This window comes from Ctenocephalides felis, unplaced genomic scaffold, assembly GCF_003426905.1.
Source record: "Ctenocephalides felis isolate EL2017-DRISC unplaced genomic scaffold, ASM342690v1 CF-g0.4_SCAFFOLD_01886, whole genome shotgun sequence".
NCBI classification, from domain to species: Eukaryota; Metazoa; Arthropoda; class Insecta; order Siphonaptera; family Pulicidae; genus Ctenocephalides; species Ctenocephalides felis.
In genome coordinates this window covers 86,837,555-86,857,334 of record NW_020538040.1, presented here as the reverse complement: position 1 = coordinate 86,857,334, position 19,780 = coordinate 86,837,555, and the positions used below count along the sequence as shown (strand labels likewise).

The window sequence follows — 19,780 nt, the reverse complement described above, 5'->3', positions numbered from 1 at the left end:
CCAAAATGTTCAAAAACCTTCAAAACGTGAAAAAATGGAAAAAAATCAATTTCCATTTTTGGACGATTACAATAACTTACCCTACAGGAAGTTAAACATGTCTTTAATTTTTTATCGTAATATATATATATATATATATATATATATATATATATATATATATAAATGGAAAATATTTATATATAGTAGATGGTAAAACTAAAATTAATATTCATACTAATAATATTTAATGAAGATGCACATAATTATCAATATTTTCATAAAATTCATTGAAAATGTATTACATTTTCATGTGTACGTTATATGTACTTATTTAGAAGTTGTGTAATAAAAGCGATATGATTTATTTGGAAGCAATAAAGAATCCCGCGAAATTGCCTTCTATAAATTCGCCGTATTCGTTATCCATAGGTCAGCGATTATGTATGATGTCATTGGAACATTAGCAGTACTGGATTTATGTTGGCATGCCAAGTATAGCATAAAATGCTTAAATGCTTGGTTTAACTTTCGTGGAAATCATCATTCTATGTCAGAACAATACATGTTTTGGTCTGCGCGTGGGCGTTGGAAAACTAGCAAAAGCATTTAACCTTTGAAAACTATGTGCTAAACATAATCCAGTAAAAAATATTGAAGGCATAAAAACTATCACTTCCGTTATCTTAAGAAAATATTTTATAAATTTATAAAATATAATTGAACAAACGCACGGACTTCCATATTTTTGCTGAAAATAAGTTTACAATATATGCACTTTGCATATGTGAACAGTTTCGGCGCAAAATGATTAATAAATATATACCCATTTTTAGTATCTGCGTAGGTTTATTCATGAAAGAAGTGACAAATTGTCACCAATAATAAAATACCTGACGGTATAAAAGTAATAAATCTAAACGACTATATATCAATCTATATTGAAAGTTACCAGTGACTATCATACTGAAGTAATCTTTAAATGTTAAATAAAAAGGTAAATGACAATAATGAATGTGGTTTCAGTTCTAATTTATTCTACATAGAAAAGAATAAATATAAATTGTAACATCGAGAATACTATATGCTAATAGATTTACGATACGATGATGAATAATAACAGTAAAAATGATGGTTGTTTCCAAAACCTGAAAGCTTTTTTTACATAATTGTTTTTTGGGCATTGTAATTACAAAATCCCGTGTTCAAATTCATGCTTCGGACTACCTGATATCAAGCAATAGAGATATCCATTTTCAGTAATAGATATAAATCAAAGTATGTTTCTAACAATAAGAGAAAACTTAGATTATAGTAACCCTTTCGACTCGGATGCCGCCGTCAAAATTCATATAAATCTCGGAATTCGCTAATGAAAAGGGTTAACAAACGATAACCACTGAGTTGCATTCTAATAAAAATTAGACAATAGGATAATCACTGGATTGACTTTAAAAAACTGTTAGGAAGTAATGTAGTAATATAGAAGTGTCGCTACAGCTTGTAGTTCTTTTATTTCTAATTGCTTTTAAAAAATACATATACGCATTTTAACTTACCGTATGGTAAGTTTTTATAATCGTTCAAAAATCGAAATTGAAAGTTTTTGCATATCTTCACATTTTAAAACATTTGGGCATTTTGGTCAGTGTGAATGTGTGCTTTCGGGAGCACTGCTCAACCAATTGGAATGATTCAAAAAGCATTCGATTCTTACTTATTGGAATTAGTGCTTTTTCGGAAATGTTGGTCTAGCTGTTTGCAAGATACGAAGTATAGAGTGCAGAAAATGAAAATTAAGTTTTTGAGAAAGCAGTGTATCTGATTTCAAAAAATATTCAATTCGTAATGATGAGAAGACGAGGTAGTTAGTTTTTGGCAAAGACAGACCCAGCCGTTTCAGAAATAATGAGCTAAAAGTGTAAAGAACTGACTAGATCACGATGAGACTGAAACGATATTTCATCTTGAGACTGTCAAAAAATCTTGGGAACTACTTATATACAATTACGACAATCTTGAAAACGGCTTATATGAAGAATTTGTTATTACGATATATGTAGCACAATATTTTTGTTATCATCAAAAGTACTTCTACCGATGAGTAACTCGTAAATTGATAATATAATACATTTTTTAAACAAGAAACACTCATTTTCTAAAGACGATTTGCGTCTGTTCCCCTGGTGTAAGCGACATAGCAAAGGCTCGAGCGCCAATTGCACTCCGGATTCCGCGCATCGCACACATACCGACTCGTTCACGCGCGCGTTCCACGGTCATCACGAAAAATGTGATGTGTTTTTAAAATAACATTCCAATGACACAACAAAATTACTGGATCTCACTAGAAATGATAGAATTGTATGGGCTACTTGAATTGTTATTAATTGATGATAATTAGCAACTAGTGATGCATAGCATCATGCCTTAAAGCAAATTGCTGGAACCGTACGCAATTTAATTTTTTTTAAAAACTTCAAACATTTTTAAAAATTCTGAAAAAATATGATTTTTTTATAATTTTTATGTTTAGAGATGAATATAGATGCGAGTAAGCGCCGCGTCGCGTCTAACTGTTAAACACTTTGAATCTTGCTACGGAACCTGCAGAAATTGATACGAAATTTATAATTATTATTAAAATCTCTATAAAATATCAGATAATTTGATGTGCATATGATTAATGATCATTTTTAACAGCCGAATGGCATTGTTTAAAACTTTTGCCTGGATCTCTGAAACCGCTGGACCTGCTTTGCCAAAAATTTAATCAATAATTCATTACGTCAATTCAAGTAAAATATTTATTTAAAGTATTCAAATCGGATGCTCTTTTTGCCCTGTATCTTCGAAACAACTGAACCTGTCATTGCCAAAAATTCGGGCCGTCTCTCCATCAACAGAAATCGAATGTTTTTAAAACCATTTAAATAAATTGATCCGTGCTCTCAAAATTGGCATTGTGCTGAATATCTTAAATATGATTTAAATCCAAATTCTTTATTGATTATAATGTTGTATTTTAATCAGAACAACCGACTTTTAGGAGTAGGACTTCATTATTCTATTATATGCTATATTATATCATATTTTTTCTTTCATAATTAACTTTAGTAAAAAAATAGCACTTGTGCAAAGCGTTAAAAAGGGTTTGTTTTTATCATTTTTGGTAATTTTTGTAAAATTGAGAATAAAAGTGCGAAATTATTAATGTGAGGAGCTACTTTATCTGCTTTTAGAATTATGCATTCGGCAATTTTCTTATTCATATCATATCATTATCAAATATGTGACGGATTGTTGTAATTTTTTTTTATCAAGTACTTGAAAATATTCAATTCATATCTATACTTTTTAAAAACCCGGGATAATCCGGAACAGAACATCTAAATCCGAGACAAATATTGGCTTTCAGAAAAACTCGGGACACTTGGTAAAAATCCGGGACTGTCCCTGCCAAACCAGGACGTATGGTCATTTTAATATATGGAATAAAGTTTTTAAGAAAATAATTATTTATATCACTATTCATTTATTCTCTTTGGTACAACTTTATTTGTAAAATAAAATAATATAAAACAATGTAACAATAATTTATTTGTATTCGTAAAATAAAATAATATAATTCAATGTAACAAATTAATTTAGCAATGTCACTATGTTGCTTATAAATTTTTGATAGCTGGAGTAAAATAAAATTTACGAGAAAATATATAAAAATATCCTCCCCGGCGGGGAATCGAACCCCGGTCTCCCGCGTGACAGGCGGGGATACTGACCACTATACTACCGAGGACACGTTCATGAATTTGAACAGTACTCATATGAACGACTGCATGGAAAACTACGGGTTTTACATTGGTGAAAACTAGATGAATATTTTTGTATTTTATATTCGTATATAAAACTGTTCGTATATCCAAATACAATTAAAACAGATTTGTATAAATTCATCTTCAATTTTTATAATAAAAAAAAGATCAAATAATATACTTAGTTTTATAAATGATTTGAATTGTAAGTATGTATGCCAAATAAAGTTGGGTAACTCTGGAGTAATTGATATAACTCCTTCCTTAGAGTCAATACGAGCGGAATTGTATTCGAAAATTTGTCATATTCGACTTCCCTAAATTATTGGTCCTATATCTGTTAACACGTACAGGAATTTGCTTGTGTTTTTTTACAAATTCAAAGAAAGATTCGAGTCGAAAAAACAGTCGCGTTCAACTCTCACATTCACGTTTATGATTTTCTGGTTATAAAAATAATTAAATAAATAAAGTTAATACAATAATCACGTTTTTTCATAACCCGAAATAACTATTACAATAGTTTTCAAATTTAATAAGTGGTTTCTCAATTCAGTTATTTTTCAATGATGACAAAGAATACTTAGTTTAGAGCTTAATAAAGTAAATATACTAGCAAAAATGCCATTTTCAGATTTTTATTTTTTTACTTAAAATTTTTCAATAATTATTTAACTATTTTACAACCCTGGTCAAATGCGCCTTTAACGAACTTTTGATGAAATTTGCCAACACACTTTAGTACCTTTTTTTAAATGAGGGCCACTGTCGACCGATTAAAAAAAAACTTAATTCATAGTTCAACAATAAGTGTTAATTGTCTAGAAATATTATTCACGCAATAACCAAAAAATTGTCATATTTTCACCAAAGCTGTAGATTGCACCTAAAAGTTCATAAATTCCAAACAACGTGAGATATTTTTTTCTATTTTTTTCAGCTAAGATCAATACTATCACCCCGTTTCGGCTGACGTCAAAGTCTGGGACACCCTATATATAATTTAGTTTATAAATTGATTTATTCACATATGTTTATAAATATATATATTATAATGACTTAATGAACGTGAAGTCGAATATCAGTGAAACGAATAAAAAAATGAATATAGTAGATTAAAAACGAATGATTTATGATGCTCATTCACATGATGAGAATTTAATCTTGGGGCAGTTATTGATTGGTGGTTTGGTGATTACTTTAAATCTATTTTTTGTAGTATTAAATGCGAAAAAATAAATAACAAAATCGCCGAAATTTTAACTGTAGTTAAAAAGCAAGTCTTTTTGAGCATGTATGTCTGAAGAAAGCTAATAAAATATCTTAATAATTAACAAGCAATTCAAAACACCAAACTAGGACTTCGTAGCCTTGTAGTAAGCGCCTGGGTTTGTTTTAAAGTTTCATTTTCAAACCCGCAGTTTAGAAAAAAAAAATATAGACAGTAATGAAGTATCATCACAATAATTCACAAAACTTTTAGGTTCTGATTGGGAATGTATAAGGCTTCAAATAAATAAATAAAAAAAATTCTGATTGCCGTTCAAGGAATAGAAAACAAAGAAGCCTAACGCTTAAATTTTTAGCAAAGCATATTGTATACCAACCCATTAGAAAACAGTCATAAAACATAATTTATAGTAGCAATATGTGCAACGGAAGCAGGTTTAAAATTTCTATATAATTGTTAAATGTACACTTTTACGCATTCTATGAAGTATGTGGTAAATCGTATCGATTTCAAAACCTTTTCCGAAATATGTGATCGTGATGCGTCGTCTGGCTTTTGCAGGAAAATGTGTTGGCGATCGGATCTAATTGAATACCCGCGCGTTCAAATGAGTTATGTTCCCTCTAGGATCCGGTGCAGATCCGGTGACATTTCGTAACGAGATTTCTCATACTATAATATTCTCAAGAGGCTGGAGGTTTCACGCATATCACATTATCGGGACTATACACAGTAAAATTTTTTTATTCAAATAAAAATAAAAACAAAATCTTATATCAATCTGCCCCAAGATATGTACTATACGACTATCCCTGGATATCAAGCTGGTTCCAGAAACCCTGGTGTGACAAAACTTAGTTGTGGTCCCACAGTTTCACAAATCCCTTTGTTTTAATCGAATTCTAATGAAATTATCTGCCCGTTATTGTATTAGTACGCAATATATCCTCAAATTATTTTCTAGGAAGATTTCGCGTGAAATCAGTGGCGCTCTGATATTTTATGTACGCCAATATAGTCAATATTTTTCAGTATACTTCCTGATATAAAGAAATTTAATTATTTTAATAGTTATTATTAAAATTTAGTTTAACGCACTCAATGTATTATAATTCAGTTTTATGTACTCAATTTATGCTACTGTGATGCAAAATTATAATAATTAGTTACAATAATTTAAATTCGCCAGGTGTGCCACATAAAAATGAATGTGAAGAAAGTAAACGTTAAGATAAAGTTAATATTTTGGGCTTTTTGTATATTAATAGTTTAGACAAAATTGATCATAAACTGACATGAATAAAATTTTCATACAATATTTAACAAGAAACATGCAATAAAAATTTAAAATGTGCAAATAATAAATAGTTTTCTAGACATCTATGTATAGTATCTAATGTATTAATATTTGTATTATATTTCAATACTGATATGCTGCGCAAAATATAATTTGAAAAGTTAATAATTAAATATTATTGTGTGATTTTTAATTTATTCAACACAGTTTAGGATGTTACACATAGTCAATTCCAATTGGAAACTGGGTCCGGTTGTGCCACTTTTTCTTTTTGATTAGCCATAATTTTGGTAATTTACCAGTTAGCTGGCATTTATACATTTGTCTACGTGGAAATACTAAAATACTGAAATATGATGAATTCATAAAATCAAATCATACAAGAAAAAGGCGAGTGTCACAACTATCCACACCCCAAGGACGGTGGTGACAAGCATTAAAATACACCAAAATGCTCATTATTATTTAAACTACTTTTATTATTTACATTATAATATAATAGTTCAAACAAAACTTATAAATATAATATAACAATATATAACAAAACATATTTTTAAACAAAGTTAAAAATCTTTGTGAAATCTTTTTTTTCCTGTATGGATTTTTTTACTTTTTTCTTTCGTATTTAATTTAAGTTTATGTCTTATAGTTAAGTTAGATTTTTCTTTATTTGTTTAATCTCTACTCGAAAAGAACAAGATTCTCAACCCCATGTTACAACCGTACCCAAGGCACAGTGTTGAAAACAAATCATCGTTATGACTGAGTTACTCAAAAACTTATTGCTGATAATTATTTACTAAAGTTCAACTTACGGCAAAATAATAAACAAGGTGATCTATTTGTATACATTTATCATTAAAATAAATCAAACTAAGACTCTTTTGACTCTTTAAAAGCAATGTCTACAAATCATGTTACTGCAGGGCGCAGACTAAATGCAATAATGATTTCAAGCAAACATACTTCATCTTTCTTCTTTTGAACATAGAGTCAAAATTAGTATAGTTTAAGAATTTTGCCGACTGTCACTACCATAGCCTGGCACAACCGTACCCAGTCTCCTTTCTGTAGAATACACGAGTTTTAATTAATATTTCATATTATTTTTTGAAAAACATAACATTGATTGGTTTAACCTCTCTACTACATTTTACTTCTAAATCCAAGCATGTACTCACACCTGAGCATGTTATTAAAAAACATATTTATATTTTCTGATTTTTTTTCAAACCCAGCTTCTTAAAATGTATATTTAGCATTTCTTTGTATAAGTGGATGTAACTAGATATTTTTCCCCATTCGTCAAGTAATGTGGGATTTATAGTCCGCAGACGGGACCATTTTCTCGTTACCCGCGTAATTGGCTGATGTGACGATTTATGCATCTGTAGAAATCGCGATTCAATTTCATTCTCGGATATTATTTTTTGTGACGTATTTGCCGTTGTAACTTTGCTACGTCATGTCTGACGTCATCAATAAGGCTGCTTTCTTCACGACTTCTCGTGAACCCGCAGATAATTGTAAAGAGATACCAATTTAAGTAAAGTTTCCATGTTTTTGAATCGTAATCTAAACAGTTGTGTGATAAAACTTTTTTTGACAATTATGTTTTTCAGAAGCCAACCCAGTAGTTGGTTTATCTATATTTGATATATTAACTTCCCTTAGGGTAAGTTGTAGTAACCGTCCAAAAATCAAAAATGAAATTGTTTGCATATCTTTACGTTTCAAAACCTTCTGAATATTTTGGCATACTTCAGAAAAAATTGATGTTTGTGTTTTTTTGTCCACGATTTTGGACGCACGGATCAACCAATTTGAATGATTCTAAATACATTTGATTTGCAGTAACCTCGAGACATGCTGGTTAGTTTTTAACAAAGACAGGTCCACCCGTTTGGGAGATACAAAGCAAAGAGTGCTAAAAATTACAGTTTTTGAGAGAACGTAGCATCCGAATAGAATGAATCATAAAAACGTTTTGCTTGCGTTGACAGTGTGAACAAAGGATTAGTTTTTGGAGAATGAAGTTTTTTAAATTTAATTTCAATTTGCTTTTTAATTTTCGTTTTTTTTTTAAATATCGAAAATGATTCGGATTTTAATTTTAATTTTAGCTAAAACTCTTAAGCTCACTTATATACCTAAAATAAATAACTTTAGCTTTGTTTATTTGATTTTATAATTATTTACTGTTCATGTAAACATGTATAAACGTCGTCGTCCAATTTATGAGCTTTTATGTTTTATCTACAAAATACGTATATTGAAAGTTGCAGTATTTATAATAATCTATTTATAATCATTACTATTTTTTCGAAATTTTAATTTCCATACGGAAAGATTCAGAAATTCGACTCGATGCCATACACAATTTTTATTATTATTTATTCAATATTGATGATATATTAATTTCATGTAGAAATTGTGGTGGAAAGGGTTAATGTTTCTACTGGAAATTAATGGAACCATTCTGACGCACAACAGACCAATGTTATGGCAAGGCCATGTTACGCTTCAACTTGCATACATTATGCTATTGAATTATACCAAATACTGTCAAAATGTCATGTATTTGCTGTGCATTTACGCGTTTTTACACACAAACTGCAACGTCACTTGTATGTTATGAAGGTGGGTCAGAAAGATCCTGTTATCTAAGATCGATTTTTTTGTGTGGTTTCTATGTTAGAAAATCGCCTGACTGCACAGCAATCACATTGCTTTTGACAATATTTTTAACAAATTAGAATGAAAAGTTCTACATAACATCTTTCCAATAGCATTGTTCTGTTGTACGGCAGAATTGGTCCAGAAGTGTAAATGGATATGACTATTGTAATCGAACACAAAACCTTGTGGTTGCAAAGTCAAAGCTAGAGACGATAGAACGTTTTCTTGAAGCAACAAAAATAGTGAATTACAATAATACAAAATGCTTTTGTAGTTTTATTCATAACTCATTCATGTAAATTTTTCGCTTACTATTTCACAGATATTTTTATATCATAAATATATTTGTTATACACATTATTTGTTGGTTTTTATGTTTCATGCGTTTTTTTAAATTATATGTATGAATTTACATTGAAAATGAAGTAAAATAAAAAGTCGTGATTGCAATAATGAACGGGCATGTCGACGTCATCATTCTGACTAGAAGAATCGCTCATCTAAGAACCGGAGTAATGCCGCAAATATTTGAGGTGAGAAAATAAAAATTATTTAATATGGATGGAATCTGTAACAGCCCGCAAATATTTGTGGCGGCCACAGCCGGCCTAAGAACGCTGAAGGATATTTGAACAAAGGTCCTTGCCTAATGGTTTATGGTCGGTATTTAAAGAAAATCGATACATTCAAATGAAGCACATATATAGCACAAGTTTACGTAAATAGCTCGATAAATAGAGAACATTCCTTTTTGCTGAGCCAAATAATATCAATTTTTTTACTGATATTTAAATGTCTATGTACATTTTCATGATCCATAAAGCTAAAATTTGGTTGAAAAAATGTACGAAATGCCATTCATTTATATCCTACACGTCAGAAATAGAATTCAAATTTGAATTATATATATATATATATATATATATATATATATATGTATAATAATCCCATGTATGCAAATATATTTTTGTATTGATTAAAAAAATATTAATATTGTATCTGATTTATTGCTTTTGATATTTTATTCTCCCTAAAACATTTTCATTTGGAATATTTTAATCACGGCGATTCAAAAAATAATTTATATTCATGTTAGAATATATTAAAATTTTATTAAAATCTGCTTGCGACGTGTTTCCAATATTTCATGTAACATTGAGCAAAATATTGAGTTATTGAGCAAAATTTGTAAAATTTTGAAGATAGTATATAGTAAGTGTATGTAAGTTTGACAATAACACATGGAAATAGAAACACATAATAAGTTTCACTTTTAAAATTAGTGACAAAATATCAATAAAACGATTTTAAATCTCCTTACCTAACAACAAATTACAATTTTCAATATTATTACAAGATTCACACGGAAGACTTCAAGATTGACTATAAAAAAACTATTCGAGTGTAAGTTCAAAATTTATAGTAAGGTAATTAGTGGTTATAGCTATGGAATTAGAATTACTAAAAAAAGGTTTTACCCGGTAAAATTTATTACGATTACAAATATTGTAATAATAAAAATATATCACAGATATTGGGCAATTTTTGGGTTGTCATTAATAAAAACAGACGTAGTTAGGCAAGTTAAATGATTATTAAAATTAAACTAAAAAGAATTCATAGTTTTTTATGTTGGGTACAATCTAGATACGCAAAATTTAATAATAATTAAAATTTGAAATTATTTCTAAAGGGGTTTTCATCATATTTTTCTATTTTATTGATTAAAAAAGATAGACGTAAACATAATATAAAAATCAAACCTGGACAAAAAATCTACATTTTATACATATACAAATTCATTAATATTTTTAAAGTGGGATTTTACATATAGATAGTAAATAATGTTACATACGAATAGTTCAACAGATAGTTTGTACAGATAGTTCAAATTATACAGAGTGTCCCAAAACTTGACGTAAAGCCAAAGCAGGGTGATAGTATTGACCTTAACTGTCCTGACAAAAAATAAAAAAAATTGTATCACTTTGTTTGAACATTATGAGCTTTTTAGTGCAATCTAGAGCTTTGGAGAAATTAGGACCAATTTTCGTTTATTGTGGCTAAATTTTATTGTTTTATTTATTCAAACTTTAGAACCGTAATCTAATTAAATATGCCAAATTTTGATAAAACGTGGCAACACACTTTAATATTTATTGTTTTAAAAAAGAGCTTGTCAAACTCGCCCAATTTAAAAATGATTAAATTCATAGCTAAACAAAAAGTTTTTAATTCCTGAAAACTTAGGGAAATTGTATAATTATTTTTCATTTTGGTCCTAGAAATAATTCTTAGTTACGGTTCCAAAGATAAGTGAACAAAATTACTAAAAATTAACTACAATAACCGAATTAGGGCCATAATTTTACCAAAGCTCTAGGTTGCGCTTAAAACTTTATAATTTTAAAACAACGTGAGATATTTTTTTCTGAAAATTTTCAGAACTGCTAAGATCAATACTATCATCTTGTTTCAGCTTGACGTTAAGTTCTGGAACACCATGTATAGAAAAAGAGTTATTTTTATTACGTATGCTTACAATTTATAAGAATAATACAAATGGTTAAAAAATAAATTGGTATCTTTTCTGCTTTTGTATTTATTTCTTTAGTCTCATTATCATGTAGGTACTTTATATTAAAAAAACATAACATTATTTACATTATGATTATAATGTTTTCTATGACCTGAGTTTAAGTACCAACCTATACTTCGGTAAACTATAGTCTATGACATAAAAACAGATAAAAATTAATGTAAATTATTTCATCAAAATTGAAAAAAAAAACTAGCGATTCGCAGATTATAAGAACACAAAACCAGATTAGATTTAAAATTTGGTACACTTCCCAGATAAGTATAAGTGAGTAATAATCCCTTTTATAAATACCCGCAACGTACGTTAAAAAAACAATAAAGGCACAGACAACCCGACAAAGCGAACACAAATACCCAGCAAAAGAATAACGTTTTAGCAGCAGTATATATTAAAAGTTGTCGTTGTCCCATTGTGAGCCATCGGGAAATAAACGACTTTCCCGTCCCGACTGGCAGTGTTTAATTTTCCACCGAATTCCACCCACGTTTTCGACATTCCGTCAGCCGGTACAACGCACGCTACGGTATTCAACAAGCGGCGGCGCGGTTCCTCTCACTGCCAAACGCGCTGCCAGAGACAAACGACTTATTACCAGAGACGGAAATCTAGATTAATAAAATGTCCGAACAATTCGCAAAACGTATCTCTCACTAATTCTAAGTCTTGTGCAAAATTTTTATCTTGTAATGTACCTAATACATATAAGCCTCCACTTCGAATTATTTCTAGAGTTCCGCACTCAAGGAACTTATTAACTTCCCGTAGGGTAAGTTATAGTAATCGCAAAAAAATCGAAAATGAAAATTTTTATATATCTTTACGTTTCAAAGGTTTCTGAACATTTTGGCATACCTTAGAAAAAATGGATGTATGTGTGTGTGTGTGTGTGTGTGTGTGTGTGTATGTGTGTGTGTATGTGTGTGTGTATGTATGTACGTGTGTGTATGTATGTGCGGATACAAATTTTCGTCGACGATTTCAGGAACACGGATCAACCGATTTGAATAATTCAAAAAACATTCGATTCGTATTGATAAGGAGACGTGCTGATTAGTTTTTGGCGAAGGCAGGTCTAGCCGTTCCGAAGATACGGGGCAAAAAGTGCCGAAAACGGTAACTCAGTTTTTAAGAGAACGGATCGCCCGATTTGAATAATTCAAAAAACATTTCACTTGTATTGACAAGATGAAAAATCGATGAAATTTTCATGAAGGTAGGTCTAGCGGTTTCGGAGATATGGAGGAAAAAGTTAAAAAATGAGCCATTTGGCGGTCAAAAATGATCATTAGACATATGCACATCAAATTATCAGATATTTTATAGAGATTTTAACAATAAGTATACATTTTGTCAACATTCCTATGGGTTCCGTACCAATGCTTATGCGTTAGACAGCGACGCGGCGCTTACGCGCTTTATATTTTGTGCCTATGCAGTTAAAGCAGTACGATTGCTTTGAAAAAAAGTTCAGATCTTCCACAATATGTCAAAATAAATAATTTTTTTTTTTCAAAAAAAAAAAATTAAAAAAATTTTTTTTTTCAAAAAAAAGTTATTTTTTGTCCAATTTATAGTTTCCCAAAAATCTTATTTTTTCAAAGTAATTTTTTTTTCAAAAATGTTAATCGTTTTTAAAAAAATTATAATTTTTGGTACGGGAAGTTCCAGCAATTTGCCTTAAGGCACGATGCCTTAATTGCCTTAAGACAGAATTCCACTTACAGCTAGTTTAGTACTACATTCTGACAGACTTCCGCTCGCCTTAACTTCTACATTCTTATGTTTTGTTTTGATCTAATTTAATTGCTCAGTTTAAGAATTAACTATTTTAATTTAATTATGTTTGCCTTATGTTACTTTTGAATAAGTATTTCATATTACAACAAAGAAGAACATTTATGACAAAAGAAAATTAGTAACTATGTATTGATATATAAGTATATTAAGGCAATTTGCTGAAACTTTCCGTATCAAAATTTTTTTTTTAAAAAATGATAAACATTTTCAAAAAAAAAATTCTTTGAAAAAAATAAATTTTTGAGAAAATATAAATTTTTGACAAAAATTTATTTTTTTCGAAAAAAAAAAAGATTTTTTAAAAAAAAATGTTTTCTTTATTTTGAAATATTTTGAAATACTGCGGCAATCGTACTGCATTAACTACATAAAGACAAAATATCAAAGCGCGTAAGCGCCGCGTCGCCGTCTAACGGATACACTTTGGTACGGAGCCTAGAGGAATGTAAACAAAATTTATACTTATTGTGAAAATTTCTATAAAATATCTGATAATTTGATGTGCATATGTCTAATGATTATTTTTGACCGCCAAAGGGCATTTTTTTTTACTTTTCTCACTAGATCTCCAAAACCTCTAGACCTACCGTCATGGAAATTTAATCAGTTCTTCATCTTGTTAATATAAGTAAAATGGTTTCTGAATTATGTATTAAAATCTGACGCTCCGTTCTCTTAAAAACTGAGTTACCGTTTGTGGCACTTTTTGCCCCGTATCTTGAAACGGCTAGACCTGTCTATGCCAAACACTAATCAACACGTCTCTTTATCAACAGCAATCGAATATTTTTGGAATAATTGAAATCGGTGGAACCGTGTTCCCGAAATCGTCTACGAAAATTTGTATCCGCACACACACATACATACACACATACATACATTTTTTCTAATGTATGCCAAAATATTCAGAAACCTCTGAAACTTAAAGATATATAAAAATTTTCATTTTCGATTTTTTTGCAATTACTATAACTTACCCTACAGGAAGTTAATTAATTAATAATTTAATATCACAACAAAGAAAATAAGAAAATTATATGAATTAGTTTTATTTAATAGATTTGTAGAAAACATTACGATTAGATACATAGTAAAAAAAATTTAATAAGTTATAGCTGAAGAAAAAAGTAATACCAAAAGTTTGTTGCATAAATAATATTTTTACTCGTCACATTTATGCTCATTTGTTTTCATGTAATAGCAAAATAAATTATTTCTCCGTCGTGAAGTTTTATTCTGTTAGTTTTAATTAAATATCAAAAGAAGTATGAAAAAAAATATTTTCAAACACAGATGAAAAAAATTTCGCTTTAATTTTAATTTCGTAGGGTAAGTTATAATAATAGTTTCTGAACTTTTTGAAATACCTTAGAAAAACTGGTTATGTGTGTGCGTGTGTATATGTATAAATGGATACAATATTTTATCACATTATTCAAAAAGCATTCGATTTCTATTGATAAGAAAACGTGCTTACCAGTTTTTGGCAAAAGTTAGATCAAACAATTTTGGAGATAGGGCACAAAGAATGCAGAAAATGGTAATTAAGTTTTTGAAAGATCAGAACATACGATGTGAATGAGTCTTATTTTTTTCCATTTAGTTAAAAAATATTGAATTTTTTTAAATTTTCAGAAATATTTGGAAAAAATCAATATTGTCAATTTTTTTCTTGACTGAGCTTTTAAAAATTTTAAATATTTAAAATTAAGTTAAAATTATACAACCAGTTGCATTAATTAATTAATTAACAATAAGAAGAGAAAATTTCAATCACAACGAATTTATAATTAGACTTAATAAGAAACACAAGGCTTTAACAGTGAAGTGATTAAAAAAAGTGATTAAGTAATAAATAATACGACTTAAAAGTTGACGATTAGATTATGAAAACTTAGTTCGAGTAATCTTTATATTAGATAGAAATTGGATATTGATAAATATAATGAGAAATAAGTAGATACCTACATAGTGATTATGATATAATATGACATTAAGGTGAATGTAAATAACTGTATGATTAATTTTAGAAAATTTGTAAGTTTAAACAATTTTATGTCATTGTAAAGTGTAACATTAGCTTTTCAAATCTATATTACATTAAACTAATAAATAAGCAAAAAAGTTGTGCCTGCTAAAGCCGAATCAAGCTAAGTTTTCTTTAAATTCCAAATACTACCTAAAACTTCAAATACATTTTCATGAACTCGTAAACTAACACACACATTCATTCAAGCCACTAAGAACAAAAATTTCAGCAGTCATTTCCTTTGCTGTCCGTTCGGCGATTATGTTTTCCCAACCGGACATAGGTGTACATCAAAGTGGCCCTGATTCTTATTTTCTAAATCAGAAATTCTTTTGGAATCACTTTGACATAAGACTTTCAGGAAGAGAAAAATCGTATTTCATCGGATGATTTCAGTTTTGGTAAAAAGTAAAGTAGAAACTACATTGTTTTATTCAAAATATGTTAAGTAATTTTTATAATAACTGAATTAGAAAATGACATTCCTTGACAAAACTATAAAGTCAACAGTTAACCAAAAATAATATAGATAAACACACATAAAATATATTTTAAAAAAATTGTAAAATATACAAAACAGTGTATAATTATTAAAATTTAATTAAAATATAAATTTAATATATTTTAATTTTTTAAAAAAATACAACAAATTGGCAATATCCCTCAATAAAGTAAAAAATATTAGAATTGTTTTTGCTACAATTGTAAAATTGTTGTTATACTTTTTTGTTTTAATCACCGTTCCCGATGTATTGCCGTTAGAAATGTTGAGATAATCTATTCTTCATAATATGTAGCATTTATACGTCATCAAACGTGCAATATAAATAAAAAATGGTTATTCTTTGGTTTGCATTTAGAAAGTACAAATGTAATGGGTCTGTTTTTTTAAAGTATCAAACTATATTGTAAGCCCTTAATTAGCTTCCAACATGAGCAACACCTAACAGCAATAGTGTTATTACCATTCAAAGTATGCACACATTAATTATGGTGGTCCTTAAAATGGTCATTTTCGAATTTCCTTGCTCCCAGAGGCTCATGGTTCCAAATTGATAAAAAACAATTCTCTGAAAGTTTTAGCTCTTAATATTAACGTTCAGATAGAGCGCAATTCAATCAAACTTCTTAACTTCGTAGGAAAGAGCATGGACAAAATTTTGAAAATTAAAAAAAAATGTTTTAGGTTTACCGCCCAATGAATGAATTTTATTCATTCATTTGTTCGCTAAATTAATTCTAAAAAACATTTTTAAAATTTTTGAAATTTTTTTCATGCTATTTCCATACAAAACTTTGATTGAATTGCGGTCTATCTAAACGTTAATATTAAGAGCTAAAACTTTCCGAAAATTGTTTCTTATCTATTTGGAACCATTTGAGCCCCTTAAGGACCACCCTAATATATATATATATATATATATATATATATATATATATATTCGATCTAAGTAACTAAAAACGCAAGTTTCGGAAGAAACTTTTATTATATCTTTCAACAATAATGCATTTTCAAAGAAACGGGGAAGTATTACGGAGAAGTGGTGATGAAGAACACAATTCTTCGAAGAATAAAAATTTGAATTGAGAGCATTTTAAGTAGTGGGCGTATCTTGTGCAATGGTTCAAAGAAAAGTAGTGATATGGAAGACTTTTGCGACAAGAACACAGATTATTGACAATGTAAGAACGAAGGAAAACTAAGATAATGCAAAATGCAAAGAAGCGTGTAAGGCGGATTGCACTTATTCAATACTACCATAAAATCATTGACCCGCAATCAGCGACTCCCCAACAGAGCCGTAATAAAAAGTCCTGAGGTACATATATTGTATGTTTAATTTCGTATTTATAAATTTGTTGTTTTTAGCCATTAAAGTAGTGATTTTATTAATTAACACCTTAATTTACGATTTATATTCGAAAATGTTGGGCCAAAGTCGTACAAGTTAGCGCAGCGTTTGTAACTATCCTACACAGTGTACACACAGTATACCACAAAAATAAAAAGAAGTTTTGTGTTTTATGGTTTTGTATAAATAAATATTTGTAATAATTGCAATCACCGTTCGCGGGCTATGTACGCTCATCATTGTAAGTTAAGGGGTTAATAATTATTTTACTGAATATTAGCTAATTTCGCTAAAGCTGATAAGTGTCATATTTTTTATAAATTAAAATAACATTCGAAAGAAATACATTTTTTTCAGAAGAAGTATTGAACTTCGTGTGGTGCGAGTTATAGTAATTGCAAAAAATATAAAATAAACGTTTTTCTTTTTTTAATCAAACTTACTCAGAAAAAAATGATGTATATGCGTGTGTGCGGATACAAATTTTTGTCGACTATTGCAGGAATATGGATCAACCAATTCGAACGACTCAAAAAACATTTGATTTGTATTGATGGAAAGACGTGTTGAAACGGAGCAAAAAGTACCAAACATAATAATTATTATGTATTATGTATTAAATTTTCGCAAATGCATTCCAGCGCTTCCAGAGATCCAGACAAAGGTTAAAAAATGCAATGTAGCTATCAAAAGTCAGATATCTTTTGACGGTCTGGAACACGTGACATTAATGAATATCAAAAGTTTAAGTTTTCAAAAAATATCAGTATTTTTAAAAAAGGCAATTTTTTCAATATACAAATTTGTCAAATGTTTTCAAATTTTTTGAAAATTGTTCACAAAAATTGAAAATTCTAAAAAAATGAATTTTTCATTTCTGAGCTTTTAAAAATTTTAAATTACGGTAAACAAAGTTCCAGCAATTTGTTTCAAGACACGATGCCACGCACCACTAGTTTAATTTCATTGGTATAAAATATAAATATTTCATAAAAATTGTTTGGTATTTTTTTCCACACTAATCACAACTGCATTTTGCATAATCAAAGCCAAAATTCAACAAATCAAGTTCAAAGCCCAAGAAATCAATTGGCTTATAGGAAGAAACTCGAAGCTCTCGCTGTATAATAAAGTACTGTTATACAAATGCGTCATAAAACCCGTTTGGACTTAAGGTATCGAGTTATGGGGGTGCGCAAGCAAATCCAATATAGTAATGATGCAAAGATGTCAAAACAAAATACTAAGAAATATAGTCAACGCACCGTGGTACATAACTAATCACGCTATTCATACAGATTTAGTTATTGCATACGTCACAGATGTCATCAAGTACAAAAGCTCGATCTACCTCTCAAAAATTGAGTGCCACTACAACCAGCTCATTGCTTCTCTAATCGACTCTTCATCACTAGGAAGATGGAAAAGATGCTGGCCAAGCGACCTTAAATGAAACACTAGGCTTCACTCATTGAAGTGAACTCTAGTTATTTTTTCTGTTTTTTCTTCTTTTTCTTTATTATAATAATTATTATTTTTATTTATTTATTTACTTATTCATTATTATTATTTTTTTTCTGCTTTGTGTCAAAATAGCTTATAAGATAAATTGTATCTTGATTGATATAAATAAATAAATATATAAAAAAAAATTGCATATTAAAAAAGTGTAAACAATACTTATTTGAATACAGTTATAAAACCGTCGTTCAGTCTTCGGCAAATTATTATTATTGCGGATACAGTCGGCTAGTTGTTCCGATTTCGGAGAAGTTCTCTTAAAACATCTCCACTTGGAAATCACTTCGTACCGCGTTGTTAGACAAAATCGCATTTCGCCCCCTGCTTCGGCGTAGCGGCGTAACGGCGTAGCGCCCTTATCGCTATATAAGAGGACGTAGTACCAGCTACGCTGCTACAACGTGCGGAGCGACTGAAGCGTGAAGTCGTAGAAGAGCAAACATTATACGAACGGTTATCGCATATAAACACATTCGTTCGCGTATATCATATTCAACAGTTTGCCCTTTTTTAATAATTCGTTTTTTAAGAACCTTGTGTTGCCTTCTACAATGAAAATCGGTGGTTTGTTGTTTGTGTTCGGAGCTTTCATTTCATCGGTAAGTGATATCTAAAAAAATTTTTTTTGGTTTATTTCATATGATTATGAAATTTTTAGTGGACATTATTTTATGCTTTCCATCAAAACACAAACATTGGAAAAATTATGTATGTGTAAAATATGCGATGTCGACAACTATTACAGATTTCTAAAATTTAGAGGCTAATTCTCCGATAAAATAACAATGTTGTGGCAACGCTATATTATAGACCTATCTTCTTATGAATTAGTAGTAAAACTGTGAAAAAGCTATGTGCGATCAGACGTTTCACACATAAAACCTAACCTACCAAACGCATAAAAGCCAAATACCAATGTTATCGTAAATGCATCTTTTTTATATTTTATTGATAATACATAAGTAAAAACTTTGGTT

The 19,780-nt window shown here is 29.3% G+C and overlaps 1 long non-coding RNA gene and 1 other non-coding gene across 2 annotated transcripts in view; both read right to left on the bottom strand.

Annotated features, from left to right (window-relative positions):
• LOC113376981 overlaps positions 1 to 19,780 on the bottom strand; it is a 123,956-nt gene that overhangs the window by 71,713 nt on the left and 32,463 nt on the right. The gene's annotated exons all lie outside the window — the stretch shown is intronic.
• Positions 3,707 to 3,778, bottom strand: Trnad-guc. The gene has a single exon. It is a non-coding gene; the product is annotated as a tRNA-Asp (tRNA).